Source organism: Stenella coeruleoalba, assembly GCF_951394435.1.
Source record: "Stenella coeruleoalba genome assembly, chromosome: 17".
Classification (NCBI taxonomy): Eukaryota; Metazoa; Chordata; class Mammalia; order Artiodactyla; family Delphinidae; genus Stenella; species Stenella coeruleoalba.
Window position 1 is genome coordinate 17,260,026 of NC_137163.1, and position 20,493 is coordinate 17,280,518.

A 20,493-nucleotide genomic window follows, 5' to 3' on the forward strand; every position below is an offset into this window, starting at 1 on the left:
TTTATCCTGGTCATTCAGAGGCCTCAATCTTACCTTGAGTAAAAGTAGGATTCTAGAACAAGAATGAAGAATTTAAGAAAGACTTATTGTTTGTTCACATTTGTATACTTCAAAATAGGCTTTTGAATCTAAAGAAAGTACCAAATAAAATATAGGCTATTAAAAATAAAATTGAAAATAGAATGAAAAAGAATCAGATAATCCACTTCTTAATTCCTGCATCTGTACTCAAGGGAAACTATGGGTGGACCACATGGAGATATCAGCAGAGCCAGCATCTTGGGATTGCTACCCAGCCTGAATGGCCAGGACCAAGGTGATATGTGAATATTTTGGGTCATTCAAGGAAGTACCATATGTCATCCTAAAGAAGAAGCTAAATCAGAGTGGCTTCATGGTAGTAGGGTATGGACCATCTGTCAACTGCCATCTTAGCTGCCAATGAATCATCGAGAAGAAGGAAATCCACCAGGCCCTGGGGCTTTCCTGCACACCACTAGAACTGATCATCGCCCTTCATCAAGGGTCGAAGACAATATGAGAACTGTAGCCTGGAATTGCATGATGCTATGAAATTGGTCCAGAAGGAAGGATTCCCTCCCTTCATTCAACTAAATGGGGAAAAAAAAAAAAAAGGATTTTTTTGACCTTAATTCCCAGGAGATGATGTGGAGGGTTGTGCAATGTAAAGTTCAGTTCTAGAAACTGGGTGGGACTGGAGAATGATGAAACCCAATCACATTATAGTTTTTAAATTCCATATGGTTATTAAATATTTGTATATTTATGTCTTCACTCTACAACTGGAGTATGGTTAATACGAGTCATAGTTTTGTGTATCTCTAAAGCACATAGAAACTAGATGTGTAAAAGTATTGATTAATAACAAGATAACTTTTCCAAAGTCACTTGTATAGTAATAGATTACAGTATCAAACTTTAAATTTGGGGACTTCTGGCCTTAAAATAGTTTCTCCTAAAGCCCATATTAACTCATGAAGTAAGTTAAGCACTGGTAGCTATTACATTTTACACCACCAGAATTATTATAACTTTTAAAAACATCCACATGCATTTTTGTCCTTAGCATTTACTCCCTCAGGGTTAGACGTAAATGGGAAAAACACTGGGCAATGAATTTTTGGGATAACACTTTTATGAAGTATTTCTTGACCAACTACACTCACAGGGAGGAAAAGTCTTTCTTAATGCCCCCATTTTACCCTATTGGTATTTCGACCACAGCCCCTATTATAACATAACCCTTCCCTATCTATACATTTCACTCTCTCTCTCTAGAATAGTGGTTCTCAACCAAGACACATTTAGCTATGACTGGAGAATTTTGGTTGTCACAACTGGTGTGTGTGTGTGTGTGTGGCAGGGTCTGGGGGAGGCAGGCGAGGGGGTGATACTGGCATCTAGTAGGTAGATACCAAGGATGCTGCTAAACATCATACAATGCATAGGATAGGCCCCACGACAAAAATTTATCTGGCCCAAAATGTTAGTAAGTCTGAGATGAGACCTTGCTCTAGGGTATAAACCTCTTGAAGGCAGGGATCATGGCTTATTTACCTTTAATCTTAAATGCCTGTAATATCAATAGTGTATTAATAAACTAATGCAATAAACATTGTCATAAAGAGAACTTCCTTCAGGTCTCGAGAACTGTTTCTTCACTTGGGCCAGGTACCTGTTACTCTTGTCTCTCTTTTGCAGACCCCTGAGTTTTATTTATCTTCTAAAGAAGAGCAGCAACATGTGTTAAGTGCTTACTTATGTGCAAGCAGTGTTCTCAGACCAGGGATAAGGCAGGAACAGAAAAAAAAGAAATCCCTGCTCAACTCCTCTGCTTTTTAAAACTTATTAATTTAAGGTTTTTGTTTTTTTTTTCCTTCTAATGATTACAGAAAAGAGCAAGCATAGCAAGCATACTGTTTAGGAAAACTTATGGTGAAAGAACTCAAACCTGCTTTCATGTAGATATCTTCCCAACTTCCTGGGAATTTACTTGTAATTTCTTATGTTACCTATTTCTGTTTGTGGGAGAGAAGGTTATCATTTTCATGCAGGTGAGAAGGCTTCCACAAAAGAATATACTAGAGTGGACATGATGGGGCACAAAGAGACAAAGTAGACCTTGAGGATAAAAGCATAACTGGGCCCATGCTGTGAGGGACATGCTAAGGAATCTAGATGTCACTCTGCGGTCAATGGACAGTTGCTCAAGAGCTGTATCTCACTCTGGAGCTGGCAGTCTGGTCCTTGTTGGTATATTAGTACAATTCTGAAATGAATTTTCACAGTAAGAGGAGTTTCACTGACTTGAGCAGCACTCTCCACTAGAACTTTCTGCAATAATAGAAATATTCTATAATCTACTTTTTATTAAGAAAACTGAAAATTTACCTGGCAGAGGGCATGATTCAGGAAGAGGTTAAGAATAAGGGCCAACCATTCAATCTATCTTCAAGTCCTAGATTGTAGTATCCAGGAGGGCAGTCACTAGCCACATACGGCTATTGAGCACTTGAAATAGTTAGTGCTAAGGAAATGAACTTGTAATTTTATTTTAGTTTAATTAATGTAAATGTAAACACACTTACGGCTAGTAGCTCTGGTATTAGACAATGCAAGTTTGGAAAAACCTATGTTCTAGAATGGAATTGTCCAATAGAAATATAATGAGTGCCACTTGTTTTTAAGTTTTCTAGTGGCCATATTAAAAAATATTTTTAAGTAAAATGATTTTAATAACATTTTATTTAACCCAATTATGCAAAATATCATATTAATATTTAATCAATATAAACAGTTATTAATGAGAAAATTTACATTATTTTAATTGAATCAAGTCTTCAAAATCTGGTATATATTTTACACTTAACAGTAAATCTCAATTTGGATGTTAAATTTCCAATGGTTAACATGGAACATAGTCCTACAAAAACAATGAAGTTGTGTTTAAGAGATAACTCTTTTATACTACTTTCATTTTTAAATTTTAAAATATATTAATTATAATTAAATAACATTAAGTTTTTTTCTTCCTGGGTCACACTAACTCCATTTCAAGCACTCAATAACCACACATGGCTTGTGACTCCCATAGCGGACAATGCAGCTCCAGATAAATAAAAAACTAACAAAATTGTTTTTTGTGTTTTTGTTTTTGTTTTTGTTTGCGGTATGCGGGCCTCTCACTGCTGTGGCCTCTCCCGTTGCGGAGCACAGGCTCCGGACACGCAGGCTCGGCAGCCATGGCTCACGGGCCCAGCCGCTCCGCGGCATGTGGGATCCTCCCAGACCAGGTCACGAACCCGTGTCCTCTGCATCGGCAGGCGGACTCTCAACCACTGCGCCACCAAGGAAGCCCAAAACTAACAAAATTGAGATGAAATATAAAATGAGTTGATCTTGCAGTGAGACCAAGATAATGTGTGATGAAAGGTCGGCACTAATACAGATTTTGATGCTAGGCCTTCCTACCAGAACAAAAGTGGAAAATGAAACAACTTGCAGAAGTGAATTTCCCCATTTCCTGTTCACTTTTCATTCTCTACCCTGTTCTTTCCGAGGCTGCAGTATTTCCAGCGTGTGAATTTGGCCCGTGCTGCTTCCACATGTTCTCCCTGCCGTGGCTAAGGAAAATCTCTATAAGTGCAGAGCTTCAGGGATTCAGCCCAGCTTTTGTTAGATCCTCACACTTCATTCTGCTTCACCACTTTATCCTCAGGACATCACTCCACTGCCTCCACGGAGCTATAACTATTCTGGCTCACATCACTAGCATCTCCTTCGCTCCGGGTTCAACTGGATAAGCAGCTGTTAAGTACAAAAGAGTACTATACACTCCAGAGCCATCTTCCTCTTCTCTCTGTTCCCTGGCTCAGACAGATCATATGTGAGAAATGCTGCTTGTTCAAGGAGAAATAGGCTTGAAAGTGATTTCCAGGCTCCTATATCCAATTTTCTTCCCATCTTATGCTCCTGAGTATTACTGTAATGAAGAACTCCGAAGTGTCAGAGAGGAAGACAGGATGTTACCTCTAAAAGGGTACCCTATCCCTCAGAGTTTGAAGAAATCCAAGAGTCTCTTAATACATGCAGTCCACATATCGTGAAGGTCATCCACATCCAGGTGCAAAGAAGGCCCCAAAAGGATGGGAAGCTTCTATTAAAGAACCATTGCCAGTTGTTCCTTGGAATAGCTTCCCTTGGAAATGACCGGCCCCCAGACACTCACTGTTAGTCAGCCAACTGGCACATTCCAAATTTCCAGTTCCGTTTTTGGACAGTCTAAATTTGTCATATGTTTCAAGAGTTTTCTGTAGGGCATTCTTTTTCTTAATGGACCTCAGGTGCAGAAGGTTGAGTTAATCATTTTCCCCAGTTCATAACACTTTTATTGTCTTTGGTTCAGGAGAACCAAAGATAATAAAATATTACTTATTCATACATTCATTTGCTATGTATGTACTTTTTTTTTTTAAGAAAATGTTGGGGATAGGAGTTTATTAATTAATTTATTTATTTTTGCTGTGTTGGGTCTTCGTTTCTGTGCAAGGGCTTTCTCTAGTTGTGGCAGGCGGGGGCCACTCTTCATCGCGGTGCGCGGGCCTCTCACTATTGCGGCCTCTCTTGTTGCGGAGCACAGGCTCCAGACACGCAGGCTCAGTAGTTGTGGCACACAGGCTCCAGACGTGCAGGCTCAGCAGTTGTGGCTCACAGGCCTAGTTGCTCCGCGGCATGTGGGATCCTCCCAGACCAGGGCTCGAACCCGTGTCCCCTGCATTAGCAGGCAGATTCTCAACCACTGCACCACCAGGGAAGCCCCTATGTATGTACTTTTTTATTGAAGTAAAGCGGCAGATAAGTTGTACATATAGCAACATGGAATACTAATATAAATATTAAATAAAATAAATAAATATTATTTATTCATATATTCATTCATTTGCTATGTATTACGTACTTTTTTATTGAAGTAAAGTTGATTTACAATATTATATTAGTTCAGGTGTACAGCACAGTGATTCAGTATTTTTATAGATTATACTCCATTAAAAGTTATTACAAAATAATGGCTATAGTACTTTTATCCCCTTTTCTCACTTGGAAGTCTCCCTACAGAGGCAACCATTATATGCTGTTTAATATTGTCTCTCTTTTTAAAAAACTTTTATATAAGATGTGTAATTTTTGTGTGCATGTATTTTTTAACTATATAATTTATGTTGCTTATTTTATTCTATATTATTTATTTCATTTCCTAATTTTTCACTAAGGTCTGTAAGTTGAAGGTTCCTCCATGTTGCTATATGTACAACTTATCTGCTGCTTCCAATTGCTGTACAATACCCAGTGTGCATCCAATGAGTAGGGGATCACTCTGCCATCTCAAAAGTATCAAGAGAATCTGGGAGTTCAAATATGCTTAAATGGCTAAAGAAAGCAATAAACAAAGAGCTTTGTTTATAAACCAGGAGAATGATGTATGAACAAATAGAGACTATCAGTTAATGGAAATTATAAAAAGGAACCAAAGAGAAACTCTGGAGCTGAAAAGTAAAATAACTGAAATGAAAACCTAGAAGAGTTTAACACCAGCTTTGAGCAGGCAGAAGAAAAGAACTAGCAAAGCTAAAAGAAAACATTATCTAGTCTAAGGAGAAGAAATTTAAAAATGATAAAGAAAACAGAATCTAAGAGACATTGGGAAACCATCAAGCATACCAACATAAGCCTAACAGGAATCCCATCAGAAGAGGAGAAAGAGAAAAGGGCAGAAAGAATATGGAAAGGAATAATAGCTGAAAACCTCCAAATTTCACAAGACACTATTCTACATATTTAAGAAAAACTACTCTACATATTTTACATATATATTCCAAGAAGTATAAATTCAAAATAGATCCACACTGAGACACGTTATAATCAAAGTGCCAAAAAGCCAAGGACAAAGAGAGAATATTGAAAACAGCGTGGAACAGGGCCTTTGTACAATGAATAGGATCTGGGTGGAGGAAAGGAATGCCAAATCTTTTAGCTTCACTCACCAGGAATTTAGTCTCTTCAATTTGGGGGTAGAGGGGATGAGAAATGCTGGCAGTTTGCCTCTCCGGTTCAGATACCAGAAGCCTTGATTGGGAGCTGAGGGGAGTGGGAGGCTTCTTCTGCCTGTAGTGGAGCTTCCCTCAAGCTGAACTCAGAAGGGGGGATGGGGGGTGGGGAGAAAGCAGGTTGTGGCTCTAATGCCACAGACTCTCATGGTTCTTACTAAGAGTTAGTAGATTTTCTTGAATAAGTCTACTACCTTAGGATAATGTACAAAGACTTTAAATCGTTGTTGGGTTTTTTTTTTTTTTAATAGTTTTTGCAAGCTTTTCTTGTTTCTCACGGAAGTGGATCCACAGAGCTCCTCATGGTGTCATGTGGAAATGCAACTCACCAATGTGTTACTTCTTAACCATTCCAAGATATCTAAAGAGACAGTGATCTGCCTGGAATTCTTGTGTAGTAACATTGCATCAAAAGACGTAGACATAGAGAATGGACTTGAGGACATGGGGGGAGGGAGAAGCTGGGGCGAAGTGAGAGTAGCATCAACATACATACACTACCGAATGTAAAATAGCTAGTGGGAAGCAGCAGCATAGCACAGGGAGATCAGCTCGGTGCTTTGCGATGACCTAGAGAGGTGGGAAAGGGAGGGTGGAAGGGAGGCTCAAAAGGGAGGGGATATGGGGACACATGTATGCATATGGCTGATTCACTTTGTTGTACAACAGAAACTAACACGGTATTGTGAAGCAATTACACTCCAATAAAGATTAAAAACAAAAAATTCCCAGTTGACTCTGTAGAATGCAATAATGTAGTATATTTGTGACTTTTAAACTGTTAATTATCCTACAGTTACTTGAAGATGAGGTCTCACTTTGCCAACACAGCTGGTGCCCTCTGCAGAAACACAGATATTTGTGGAAAGGCCACTGCCTCTCACTGCCCCCAAACTTGTATTTTCTGCATCCTTACTCTTCCTGGCCACCCAGTGTTTATGGAAAACTGTGGAAAATCCCTCCTCCCTCACTCTAGGCCACAATTTGTCACTAAGGTTGGCACTGATGGAAAGATACTTGTACTTCCTGTGTAACACAAAGCCCCTCGACAATATGCCTCTATAATCTGATGATGCCCCACTTTCTACATGCACAGACCTAACTCCATGGAGCTGGAGCTGGAAACCAATCACTGAAGCAAGTATCGTTGGATCCTCAAAATATAAATTCCTCCCTCCTTGCCTTTGCACACACAAAACCTTAATAAGACTCTTTACAGCAATCTGCTCATGATGCCTTCCTGCTTATTAAATATACATATTTTTGCTTGTCTCCCAATAGAAGCTCAAGCATTTCCTAAAGTAAGAGGTGGAAAACTATGGCCTGTGAAGCCAAATCTGGCCTACTACCTGTTTTGGTAAAGCCCGTGTGTTAAGAATGGCTTTTACAGATGAATATTTGTAATCAATTAGATAATAGAGAATACTGATTTTGAGCCCTAAAGTGAAATGTTATCCCCCAAAATAATTCCATTTTTTCACTAATAGAGTTATATTACCAATAAATTTGTACTTAATTATTTGTATTATATTTTGAGTTTCACCATTAAAAATTTTGTATATATGTGCTTTCTTTCTTGGCATATAATATCAATAAAATTTATACTATCTTCCACCTGTCTAACTGGTCCACAAATTCTAACATATTTACTATCTGTCTCTTTAAAGAAAAAGATCTTCCAACTGCTACCATAATGGATGCCCAAGAGAATCTAAGATTGAAAAATGCTAAAGAGTAAAAAAGGTGTGAAAATTGGCAAACTTCTATATGGGATATAGTATCCTGGATCTGCAGGAAAAGACTGTGAAAGCCAGTGACAAAGTTGCAAGGCCCAATAACACAGACACAGATTTGCAGCAGATGTGGTCAATTTATTCCTTTCCTGACCAGATGGAGGCTATAAAGTCAGAAGCAAGGCAACCTTCTTTGTACCAGTTCTTTACACTGTCAACACATAAACTCCAAAAAATGCCAGGCACCTTGCTTTCTTCAGGGCAAAACACTTTCAGTGAATTTTTATTAGCCTAATTCTCACCCATATGCTTGGCTAACCCACCATGCGATGTTTTCTGTGCTCCAGCCACCTGCACAGTAGCATGATATATTTATGTCAGAGGCAACAGGATATGGTAGAAGCTTTGAAAGATAAGAAATAGGAATTTAAGGATTTATTCTGCCAGGTAACAACTAAGTGGCCTAATCTATTATATTAAGTGACAATCTACCAAGTCCTCAGTTTCTTCTCTATGAAATGGAAATTATAATACATAGATACTCCCAAGGCTGATATTCAAAACTTTTAATGGCCAATATAGTGCAGGCATTGATCAATCAGTAAGTATACTGGTCACGAAGAGCAGGAAAGCCACACAAGCCAGACTTATTCATAAGTTGTGTGGGGACTAAATGACAAATTGCATGTCATATGCTCAGCACAGAGTGTAGAACAGTAACTGCTTCATAATTTTTGCTATCATTACAGTGACACAATTCCTTCTCTTCTTCCTAAAAAAATGATTTCCTACCTTATTTGTTAAAATGCAGTGTGTTTTCCATATAGTGATGTATTCATAGTGTCAGAGCTTCCATTTCTTTATTTTGGGGTAATTTTACACAATGAAGAAATGTACTCTCTTGAAATAAATATCTGGAAAGGGATCCTTAAGGTTGGCAGGATTGAGAAACACTATTCTTTTGCCCACAACACTAAGAATAATACTAAGCAGTGAGATTCTTGCTAGAAGTAAATTAAGTTAAAGATTCATAGGTCTTAAAAAATAGTTAACTTGTAAGAAAAGGTTGCAGTAAATTTAACAGGCATTACCCAAGCTCTGACCACATGGAGAAAACCCTCAGGCAGGAAGGCTTTCATTATTTTTCCTCAGTTTTGATCTGTATACCTTAAGTGTTTTCTTGATTGAAAACAAGATATAGAACATTAGCACCAGCAATTAGGAGAAAGATCAAACAAGATAGCCAAGTTCTACAACTTCATTAGGTCCACCATGATGATATAGAGCAGAACTGATAGAACAGAACAGACTTATTGGCTATGCATGCAACATGCTGAGCAATCTTCTGTTTTACATATATTAACTCATATAATCCTCACAACTTTATCAGATGGTACACTGGACACCTTTCAACTACCACATCACACTCCCTTGGTCTCTCCTGCCCAGTATTCCACCACAACTACAGCAACCAGCTCTGCCAAGACTTCTACTAGCTTCATGGTGTACAGCTGATAGCATCTAGCTTCAGGCCACCTATCTTAGTCACTTCAGGCTCTATAACCAAGTATGATAGGCTGGGTGGCTTATAAACAACTGAGATTTTATTTCTTACAGTTCTAGATGCTGGTAAGTCCAATCAAGGTAATCTAGTGAGAACCTGCCTCCTGGTTCATAAGCAGCCATCTTCTAGCTGGGAACTCACATGACGACCCAGCTAGGGAACTCTCTATTGTCTCTTTTCTAAGGGCACTAATTCCATTCATGAGGGTTCCACTCTCATGACCTAATCATCTCCCCAAGGCCCTACCTCCTAATACCATCATATTGGGGGATTAGATTTCAACATATAAATTTGAGAGGAACACAAGCATTCAGTCCATTGCACCACCCATTCCATTTGTTTTTTTTATCTCCAATGCCAAGACTTCTCTTTTGATGCCCCAGAGTAGGACACAAAGGTAACTAACTCAAAGCCTGCATATGCAATCCAGAAATAAAAAGGAGTTGACCTCTAGGCAAGTCTTTATTCAATGACAATTGGGAGCTGACGGATTAATTTTTTCCCCAAATGGACAGATGAAAGGTTTTTCATATGGTTTCTTAGACAGTACTGCAGAATTAAGTAACCAGCAGCTTGTAGCACTGGCCAACTCAGTCATGTATCTTTGTATTGGCTCTCTCTTCTCTGCTTCACTGCTCTTTCTTTATTCCTCCTCCCTGGGACTATACCCTCCAAAAATATACTCACACCTGTCACTAATAAAACTTTGTCTCAGACTCATATTTCTGGGGAACTTGTTAATAATCCAATTAGTACCAAGAGTGGCCTAGATAATAGACTCTCAAGGCGGAATTTTTGAAGCCTGATCACTCACCAGTCAGATGGCAATACAATCCCTATTTCCTACTGGTAGTTGGGGTGAGGATTACCATTGGAATTCAGCAGAATTAGAATTACTAAGAATTTTACCTGTTGTTTTGGATAAAGTGCCAGTAGAAGGTACAACATCGGATTATACAGTGGCTGTGGCAGATAAATGGTATATGGAGCCAATGATAATTATAATAATTATAGAACAGACTGGTTTTATTTGTTGGAAGTCTTGAATGAAAAGCAGATAAGAACATAATTGCCAATTTCAGCTCAGGGCCAGCTAGGAAAGCTATAGGTCCTCTACAAAGGAAGAAGACTCTACTCTCCTGCAACTGCAGGGCAGGTTGTGCTGAAAATCAGGCCCCTGATCTAACTGTAAGGGTGGCAGATCTTTAACAGAGATTAAGTGCAAACCTTAACAGATTTCTTATGTCAAAGTTGGTACCTGGTAGAAAAAAAAAGGTGTAACTGTGTGATCTGGAAGGGGGACATTTAATGAATAAGCGTGAGACTTTTTTTTTTTTTTTTTTTTTTTTGCGGTACGCGGGTCTCTCACCGTTGCGGCCTCTCCCGCAGCGGAGCGCAGGCTCCGGACACGCAGGCTCAGCGGCCATGGCTCACGGGCCCAGCCACTCTGCGGCATGTGGGATCTTCCCGGACCGGGGCATGAACCCGTGTCCCCTGCATCTGCAGGCAGACTCTCAACCACTGCGCCACCAGGGAAGCCCGAGATTTTTTTTTTTTTTTTTGTAAAATCAGATTTATTGAAGGATTACTTAAATACAATAAATTTGCCTCTTTTAAGCGTACAATGCAATAAGTTTTGACAAATTCACACACTCATGCAACCCCAAACATACTCAAGATACAAAATCATCCTTAAAAAGTTTCCTCATGTTCCTTTGCAGTCAACCCCCTCCCGAAATCCCCAGCCTCTGGCAACTATTGATCTGTTTTCTATCCCTAGAGCCTCACCTTTTCTAGAATGCCACATAAGTGGAATTATATAGTATGAGGGTTTTTATGTCTATGTTGTTTCACTTAACATAATACTTTTAAGAGTCATCCTTTTTGTTAGTTTGTTTCTTTTACTTGCTAAATAGCATTCCATTGTGTAGACCACAATTTGTTTATACATTCATCTAAGCCTGAGAATCCTGAACCTCCAGATTTCCCTGGACCTTCCACGCCAGCGAGAACATTCTCCTCCCTCTTGCCAGAGAATAGTTTTCCCTTAGTTGGACACCCTGTACTGTTAAAGGCCACACAGATCAAGCAGGGAATCATAGCCCCTTCTTTAGGAGGAAACAGCACACATACCAAGGGAATAATAGAATCTGTGTGTGTTAGAATAATGGCGCCCCAAAATGTTCATGCCCTAATCCCTGAGACCTATGAATATTACATGCCAAAAGAGACTTGGCAAATGTGATTAAGATTAAAACCTTAAAATGTGGAAATTTTTCTGGATTGGTCTGATTTAATCATATGAGGAAGAGAAAGGCAGAAGAGAAGGTCAGAGCAGTGTGACCAGAGGAGGACTCGACTCACTTTTGCTGGCTGTGAAGAGGGAGAAACAGGGCCACCAGCCAAGGTATGTGGCAGCCTTTGGAAGCTGGGAACAGTCCTCATCTTACAGTCAGTAAGAAAATGGGGGCCTCAGTCCTATAGCTACAAGGTACTGAATTCCACCAACAACCCAAATAAGCAGAAAACATATTCTCCCCTACAGCTTCTAGAAAGGAACTTAACCTGCTGACAACTTGATTTCAGTTCAATGAGACCCACACTGACTTTTGACTTACAAAACTGTGAAAAAGTTGTGGTATTTTAAGTCACTAAATCTGTGGTTATTTGTTACAGCAGCAATAAAAAACGAATATCCTGTATACTAGCAGGAATGGTATATTAGTAGGGATTGTGGGAATAGGGTGTAAAAGTGTGTCTTGGGGGTGTCAGAATAGAAGATGGGTCAGAAAATAGGCTTCTTTGGGGGATATATTCAAACTGGAGCATTCACACTTGGCTTGGCATCCCTATTCTGGCAGAGAGATCCTAAAACACTTCCGGGATCACTCCTTGAAATCTGACATACTGTTGGCCAAGTAGATGGCAGGACCTCCTTGGCATAGTCTTGAGAAAGAGTTAGAAAGCTAAGAGGTAAGAATATCAGAAAGGATTTATTCTGTGAAACCAGAAGGGCTCAGAGGGTATTACTTCCACTATAACAATAAGAAACTCACCAATAAGGGGTATATCTTTGACAAGATTGATAGTGGTTGTCCTCTGTGGGGCAGCATAGATGTTGAGAGATCTTGACACTGGGAATAAATGGATCCTGAAACAGCAGGGTCCAGTTGGCACACTTAAACTTCTGTAAAGGTTAACTGGATATAGTTTAACAATGTACAGTACACCAGATTGGTTTGCAGGACCTGTAGAAATCCGGCAATAGCTAATGTCTCTTGCCTAAGGGCAAGATAAAAGGACAACTGACTAGTATGTTACTCAATTCTTACAATTCAGAAAAATAATCAAGTTCAAATAAATAAAGGTCTATGTCAGCAACCATAATGAAAAATTATAATTCTTTCAGATTCTTTGGACATAGAATTTTTCAGGTTTGACACAGGATTTAGAACTTTTCAGGTTTGACAAAGGATTTTAACACAATGAAAAATTATGATTCTTCATCCAGTTTCCAGATTCAAGTCAATTCACAGACTGAGCCAATTATTGAAGGGGCAAAAGGACCCTGAAATGCCACAGAATAACACATGGCAAAATCCCCTTAATCCTTCTCCCAAAGTGACATATGCCTGTTAGCCAAGGTAACTGTGTTGGAGAAGGGCAGTACTCAGACATTTCAATAACTGTTAAGATGTAGTGTCTGAGCTGACACTGATTCCAGGTGAACCAAAACACCACCATGCTTTCCACTGCTAGAAAAGGAATGTATGGAGGCCAGGTGATAAGTGGAGTCTTGCCCAAATCTCTCTTACATTGTTCTAATGGGTCTATGCAACCATCCTGTGGTTATTCCCCTGGTCAAGTGTATAGTTAGGTTTAGATATATTCAATAGGTAGAAGAACCTTCACTTCAATTCTCTGCTCTATAAATTAAAGTCGTTATCATAGGAAGGACCAAGTGGAAGCTTCTGAAAAAAAAAATAAATAAACAAACAACTCTTTCATCCCTAATCCTGATAGACAATCAGAAAGAATACTTCATCCTGAGAGGAACTGCCCTTAATGCTACCATCAAAGACTTACACAGGGAATTATACAGGATGAAGGGGTGATAGTCTCCATTTTATCTCCATTCAATTCACCTGTCCTGTCTCTGCAAAAGCCATATGGATCATCATAGATGATGGCCAACTATCATAATCTTAATCAGGTGGTAGTCCCAGGCTCAGCTACAGTGCTAGATGTTGTATTTGCTATGCACCTAACGGTCTGGTGAATGCATTCTTCTTGAAACCCACAAATTAGGAGGATAAAAGCAGTTTGCTTTTACATATAGAGAAAAACTAATATTCACTGTTTGCTATGGACTATGCTAACTCTGCTGTGCTCTACCCCAGAACAGTTCACAGTAACCTTAATTGTCTTCACAGTTCGCAGAATACCACACCAGTGTACTAAGTCCTGGCTAAAATACAGCTCAGACCGTAGGTGAGGCCGGCAGCGTGGATCCTCACTCTGTGCAAATCCTCGGGTTAGGCAGCTGCTTCTGGGAAATGGCGGCAGATAGGAGTTTGTGGAAGACCCAGCTACGATTCTCTCAAAGGTTGCCCTCCTCCTGGACTTTGAAATGCTTTACATGATCGGTTTGGGGCTGGGAGATGCCAAGGACATCACAGTCAAGGGCCTTGAAGTTCTAAGACGCTACAGCCGAGGGTATCTGGAAGCCTATACCTCAGTCCTGACTGTAGGGAAGGAAGTTCTGGAAGAGTTTTATGGAAGAAAATTGATTCTCGCTGATAGAGAAGAATTGGAACAGGAAGCAGATAATATTTTAAAGGATGCTGATATCAGTGATGTTGCATTCCTTGTAGTTGGTGATCCATTTGGCGGTGTGGCTGACAGGGTCTTGGTGCTCTGGCCGGGTGTCAGGCCTGTGCCTCTGAGGTGGGAGAGCCGAGCTTAGGACATTGGACCACCAGAGACCTCCCAGCCCCATGTAATATCAAATGGCGACAGCTCTCCCAGAGATCTCCATCTCAACACTAAGGCCCAGCTCCACTCAATGACCAGCAAGCTACAGTGCTGGACACCCCATGCCAAACAACTAGCAAGACAGGAACACAACCCCACCCATTAGCAGAGAGGCTGCCTAAAATCATAAGTTCACAGACACCCCAAAACACACCACCAGACGTGGGCCTGCCCACAAGAAAGAAAAGATCCAGCGTCATCCACCAGAACACAGGCACCAGTCCCCTCCACCAGGAAGCCTACACAATCCACTGAACCAACCTTAGCCACTGGGGGCAGACACCAAAAACAACAGGAACTATGAACCTGCAGTCTGTGAAAAGGAGACCCCAAACACAGTAAGTTAAGCAAAATGAGAAGACAGAGAAATATGCAGCAGATGAAGGAGAAAGGCAAAAACCCATCAGACCAAACAAATGAAGAGGAAATAGGCAGTCTACCCGAAAAAGAATTCAGAGTAATGAGAGTAAAGATGATTCAAAATCTTGGGAATAGAATGGAGAAAATACAAGAAATTTAACAAGGACCTAGAAGAACTAAAGAGCAAACAAACAATGATGAACAACACAATAAATGAAATTAAAAATTCTCTGTAAGGAATCAACAGCAGAATAACTGAAGGAGAAGAACGGATAAGTGACCTGGAAGATAAAATAGTAGAAATAACTACCACAGAGCAGAATAAAGAAAAAAGAACGAAAAGAATTGAGGACAATCTCAGAGACCTCTGGAACAACATTAAACACACCAACATTCAAATATAGGGGTCCCAGAAGAAGAGAAAAAGAAAGGGACTGAGAAAATATTTGAAGAGATTAGAGTTGAAAACTTCCCTAATATGGGTAAGGAAATAGTCAAGTCCAGGAAGTGCAGAGTCCCATACAGGATAAATCCAAGGAGAAACATGCCAAAACACATATTAATCTAACTATCAAAAATTAAATACAAAGAAAAAATATTAAAACATAGCTCAAATTGTTGCATGTTACAATTTGTACCATCAAGAAAGATGGACCACTTACTATTAAGTTTAGACCCATTTACTGGGCTACCTAGAAGGCTACCAGTTTCAACTGCGATCTGAAGCACCAAAGAGTCGTCTTCTTTTAAAAAATCTTCACCATAAATGTACTTATGCTTCTTCTTCTATCTTCAGTACATCCGTCCATTGTCTCTGTCTCATTCTTTCTTTCTCTCTGTTTCTCCCACACAGGCCAAATTTTTATTGTTTTACTTTATTTTTCAAAGAATAATTGTGTTTTCAAATTATTAATTTATGCTGTTATATTTAATAATTCTTCCCATATATTTCATTTGCTTTTACTTACTATTTTATTTGCTTCTAAGATTAAAGTTTACCTCATTTAATTTGTCCTCATTAATACTAATTCTCCTGAAAATCACTTTGATTGCATCCTGTTAGTTTGCATTGTTATTCATTTCTTAATAGTCTGTGATTTCAGTTTTAACTTCCTCTTAGACTCAAAAGTTCAGAAGAGGTCAGTATGTTTTTGTTGTTAATCTCTATGTAATTGAATTTTATTTATTGACATTTGTTTGCTATCTTTTGTTGCTAATGCAACTTTGTGCTTTTAAAATATCCTTTAATATTCTTTGTAGCCTTATAATGGATAACTTTAAAACTATTCCATTGGTATTTAAAAACCAAGTATATTCTCTCCTTATTGAATAGAATAAAATTAAATCAACTTTCTAGCATGATTCATCCATCTTCTCTATATCTTTACATTTTTAAAAATATGTAATTCATTGGTTTCTGAGACAGGGGTGGTATGAATTCTTTTCTATTGCTTACGTTTCTAATAGCTTTTTATATATGTATTTCTTATAAATTAGCATAAGTACTTATAATGCATTATAATTTTTATCTATAAAAATTATTGTTTTTTTCTATGTGATATTTTTCACCTTGAATTCTCTTTTGTCACATATGTCTCCATTCTTTTTGTTACCATTTTCACAAAGTATCAATCACTTTTTTACTTTTTATTGTTTTTTTCTTTTGCATATGTGTCTCACAAGGAGAATATAACTGAATTTGATGGATTTGTTTATCTAACACAAAAATCTTGAATTCATCAGTTTTATCTTCTCTTTTGTCTTGCATGCTACTCAACTAACCTATTAAGCTTTTATTTCATCATTTATGTTTTTAATTATAAAGACTGACTATTCCTTTTGCAGGGATCCATTTTTGTTCACTTTTAAGAATGGGTTACTCTTTCAAATATTTATACAAGTATTATTTATACCTATCTTTATATTTCCTTCCATTTTCTACGCTAAATCTGTTTCATGAGGAGCTAGGGATTCTGTTAAGTTTATTGCTTCACTCTTATGCCTTAGTGCTCTGCAAAAGTTTGGTAATGTTTATACATCAGAAAGTGACTGTTCACTTAGCAAAATATTGTAATTTGAGTGTATTTCCATGGCATAAGTCAAAATCCCTCTTTCTTAGGCGGACAGTCCAGATTCTGACTGCGGGAGTCCTACCTCTGAGGAAAGCGCAGGGGATGAGAAAATGGCTTGTGGCAACCTGGCATGTAAAATGCAGTTTCTAGTCTCATATTCCTGTGTGAGCTATATGTTTCCTCATGGTACCACCCCCACTTTTGAGGTCAACAAGCCTAACTGGCAATCTCATACACTAGAACTACTACTTTCAACTCTATCCCCTCCTCTACACCTATTTCATTCTTCTCACTAACCAACTTTTTCTGCTACACACCAGACATAGCCAACAATGCCTGAATTTTCATTTATTCTACTGTAAACAGCAGACTAAACTAGAACCTCTTATTTCCAACGTCATAAAGATTTTTATGTTCCAATCTTGGGAAAGGTAGCTACCCATGCACCCATGTTTTGTAGCCAGGGAGTCAGGCTGTACTGATAGGATGGCTCTCAGAGTAACCATAGAGATGGAATAGTATAGGGAGAGAGTGGGAAGAGACTGTTACTAGAGAAACTCCTTAGAAACAGAGCAGGTGACAGTCAAAGGGAAAAACATACCAAGTACTTTGAGCAGGATAGACATTTAGTGATTCAATGGAAGAGGAAAAGGAGATTAAAATTAGCTAAATAACAAAAATGTTACATAAACTAGAAGGAACAATGCCAAATGGGCTTTTGCATGGCTCAACAGCTGTATAATGTGAACCTTAGAATGCATTACCATCTAACATGTATATGAATTTTGCAGCTCCAAAATCATCATATGATGCCTGCTTTCCATCTAGGCTATGTAGTATTTCTGTGTATATTTATATATATAGTTTATCCTCAACCTACTTCAAAAAGATTTTGTGTTAGCTTACGATGAAAGACAAGCATATAATCAGATTATTTAACAGTAGAAACAGAAAACAGCATAGATTCTAAGGGAAAATAAACTGAAGAGAAATATGGGTTATAGTTATGACTGAGCATTAAACATGGTTCTGGGCTTCTTGACACCCAAGGCAAAAGGTACTCAAAGTCTAAATAACAGAAGATGCTAGTTCATCAAGAGAAACAAAAAATTTTCCTGGGAAGGAATTTATCATATATTTACTCAAAAGATAATAAAACATATAAAAAGGCAACCTTGAAACAGATGCAGAAGCATTCTTTCTATAAATACTTTCCTGTAAAAACCATAAGTTTAAAAATCAGAGTCTAACATTGAGGGCTTTTTTAGATAAGGCATCTCTTTAGAAGGCTACGATATGCAGTCTTGGCCTGTATATCCTCTTGGACTTCAATGTTATACCCACCTCCTGCACATAGTTAATTTCCACTCGTCTGTTTATATTTGTTGTGGGTGTTGTCTCCTTCTCAAAGCTTGCCTTAAGTAACTTTTTGTCCCTCAGGCTGAGTTAGGCATGTTTCAACATACTACATAGAACCACTGTTTACCTCCATCGTAAGTATATGCCTTTATCGTTGTATCATAATTTTCCTGCTGCTAGAGTCATTGCTTGTTGAAAGCAAGGACTGTGCTTTATTCATTTTTATATTCCAAGTGCCTATGTCAGGGTAAAAGTTTTCAATATTTGTTAAATAAATGAACTATAAAAAGAATTAATGTTTATCTAGCTTGATACAATTTTATTGTTTAAATTTCCCATAGCCACAGACAGGGAGCCTATCTCTATGTTTATCTTTTTCTAATTCCAATGCTGTCAATCATGATTCTGATAGAACCTTAAGATCAGACTAAATTTTTGACTTGTTACTTTGAGAAAAGCTGTACGACTTGGATGTTAAACATGTTTCACAAGGACAGTGGGACGTGTCACCCTCTGGGGAATCATCAAACAGGGTCAACATTTTCCTCAAGAAGTAAATTTGTATTTGTCCATAACAGCTATCATTTATTGACTGCTTACAATAATCAGTTATTCCCTAGTTGATATCATTGAACCCCATGGTTTTAAAGGTCACCTGTATACTGATGACTCCCAAATTTATATCTCCAGGCCCAATCCACTCCCCATAAGCATCTTTTATTCATCAAGTTGCTCACACTAACCATCTTAAAGTCGTTCTTGACTCCTGTCTTTCTCTTATACACATACTTATTCTGTTACCAAGTACCAAGGAGTGTGATTGCTGGACTGTATGGTAAGAGTATGTTTAGTTTTGTAAGAAACTGCCACACCATCTTCCAAAGGGGCTGTACCATTTTGCATTACCGTCAGCAGTGAAAGAGAGTTCCTGTTGGTCTACTTCATCAGTATTTGGTGTTGTCAGTATTCTGGAATTCAACTATTCTGATAGGGGTTTAGTAATAGCTCACTGTTTTGTTTTGCATTTTCCTGAGGACATATAATGTGGAGCATCTTTCATATGTTTGTCACCTGTATATCTTTTTTTAAATTTTTTTATTGAAGTATAGTTGATTTACAATGTTGTGCCAATCTTCGCTGTAGAGCAAAGTGACTCAGTTACACACAAATATACATTCTTTTTTTATATTCTTTTTCATTATGGTTTATCACAGGATATTGTATATAGTTCCCTATGCTATATATTAGGACCTTGCTGTTTATCCATTCTAAATGTTATAATTTGCATCTACCAACCCCAAATTCCCAGTCCATCCCTCTCCCTCACCCCTTCCCCCTTGGCAACCACAAGTCTGTTCTCTATGTCTATGAATATGTTTCTGTTTTGTAGATAGGTTCATTTATGCCATATTTTAGGTTCCACATGTAAGTGATATCATATGATATCTGTCTTTCTCTTTCTGACTTGCTTCACTTAGTATGATAATCTCCAGTTGCATCCATGTTGTTGCAAATGGCATTATTTCATTCTTTGTTATGGCTGAGTAGTATTCCATTGTATATATGTACCACATCTTCTTTATCCATTCATCTGTCAATGAACATTTAGGTTGTTTCCATGTTTTGTCTATTGTAAACAGTGCCACTATGAACATAGGGGTGCATGTATCTTTTTGAATTATAGTTTTGTTCAGGTATATTCCAGGAGTGGGATTGCTGGATCATATGGTAATTCTATTTTTAGTTTTCTGAGGAACATCCATACTGTTTTCGATAGTGGCTGTACCAACTTACATTCCCACAAACAGTGAAGGAGTGTTCCCTTTTCTCCACATCCTCTCCAGCATTTGTTATTTGTAGACTTTTAGTGATGGCCATTCTGACCAGTGTCACCTATATATCTTCTTGACGAGGTGTCTGCTCAGGTCTTTGGCCCATTTTTTTTAATTGGGTTGTTTTGTTTTTTTATGGTAGAGTTTGATTTCTTCGTATATTTTGGATAACAGTCCTTTATCAGATATTTCTCTTGCAAATATTTTCTCATTAATAAATATCTCTTCACTAAAAAAATGAGAATACTAAATTTATTAGTTAGGGCATTTTTTGGGGAAAAGGAAGGAAAAACAGAACACAAATAGTTTCCTTTTAAGCTGATACTGTGAAGTTTACACATATCACTTCTGCTCACATCTCACTGGCCATAACTTACATGGCAACATCTAACTGCAATGAAGACTAGGAAATGT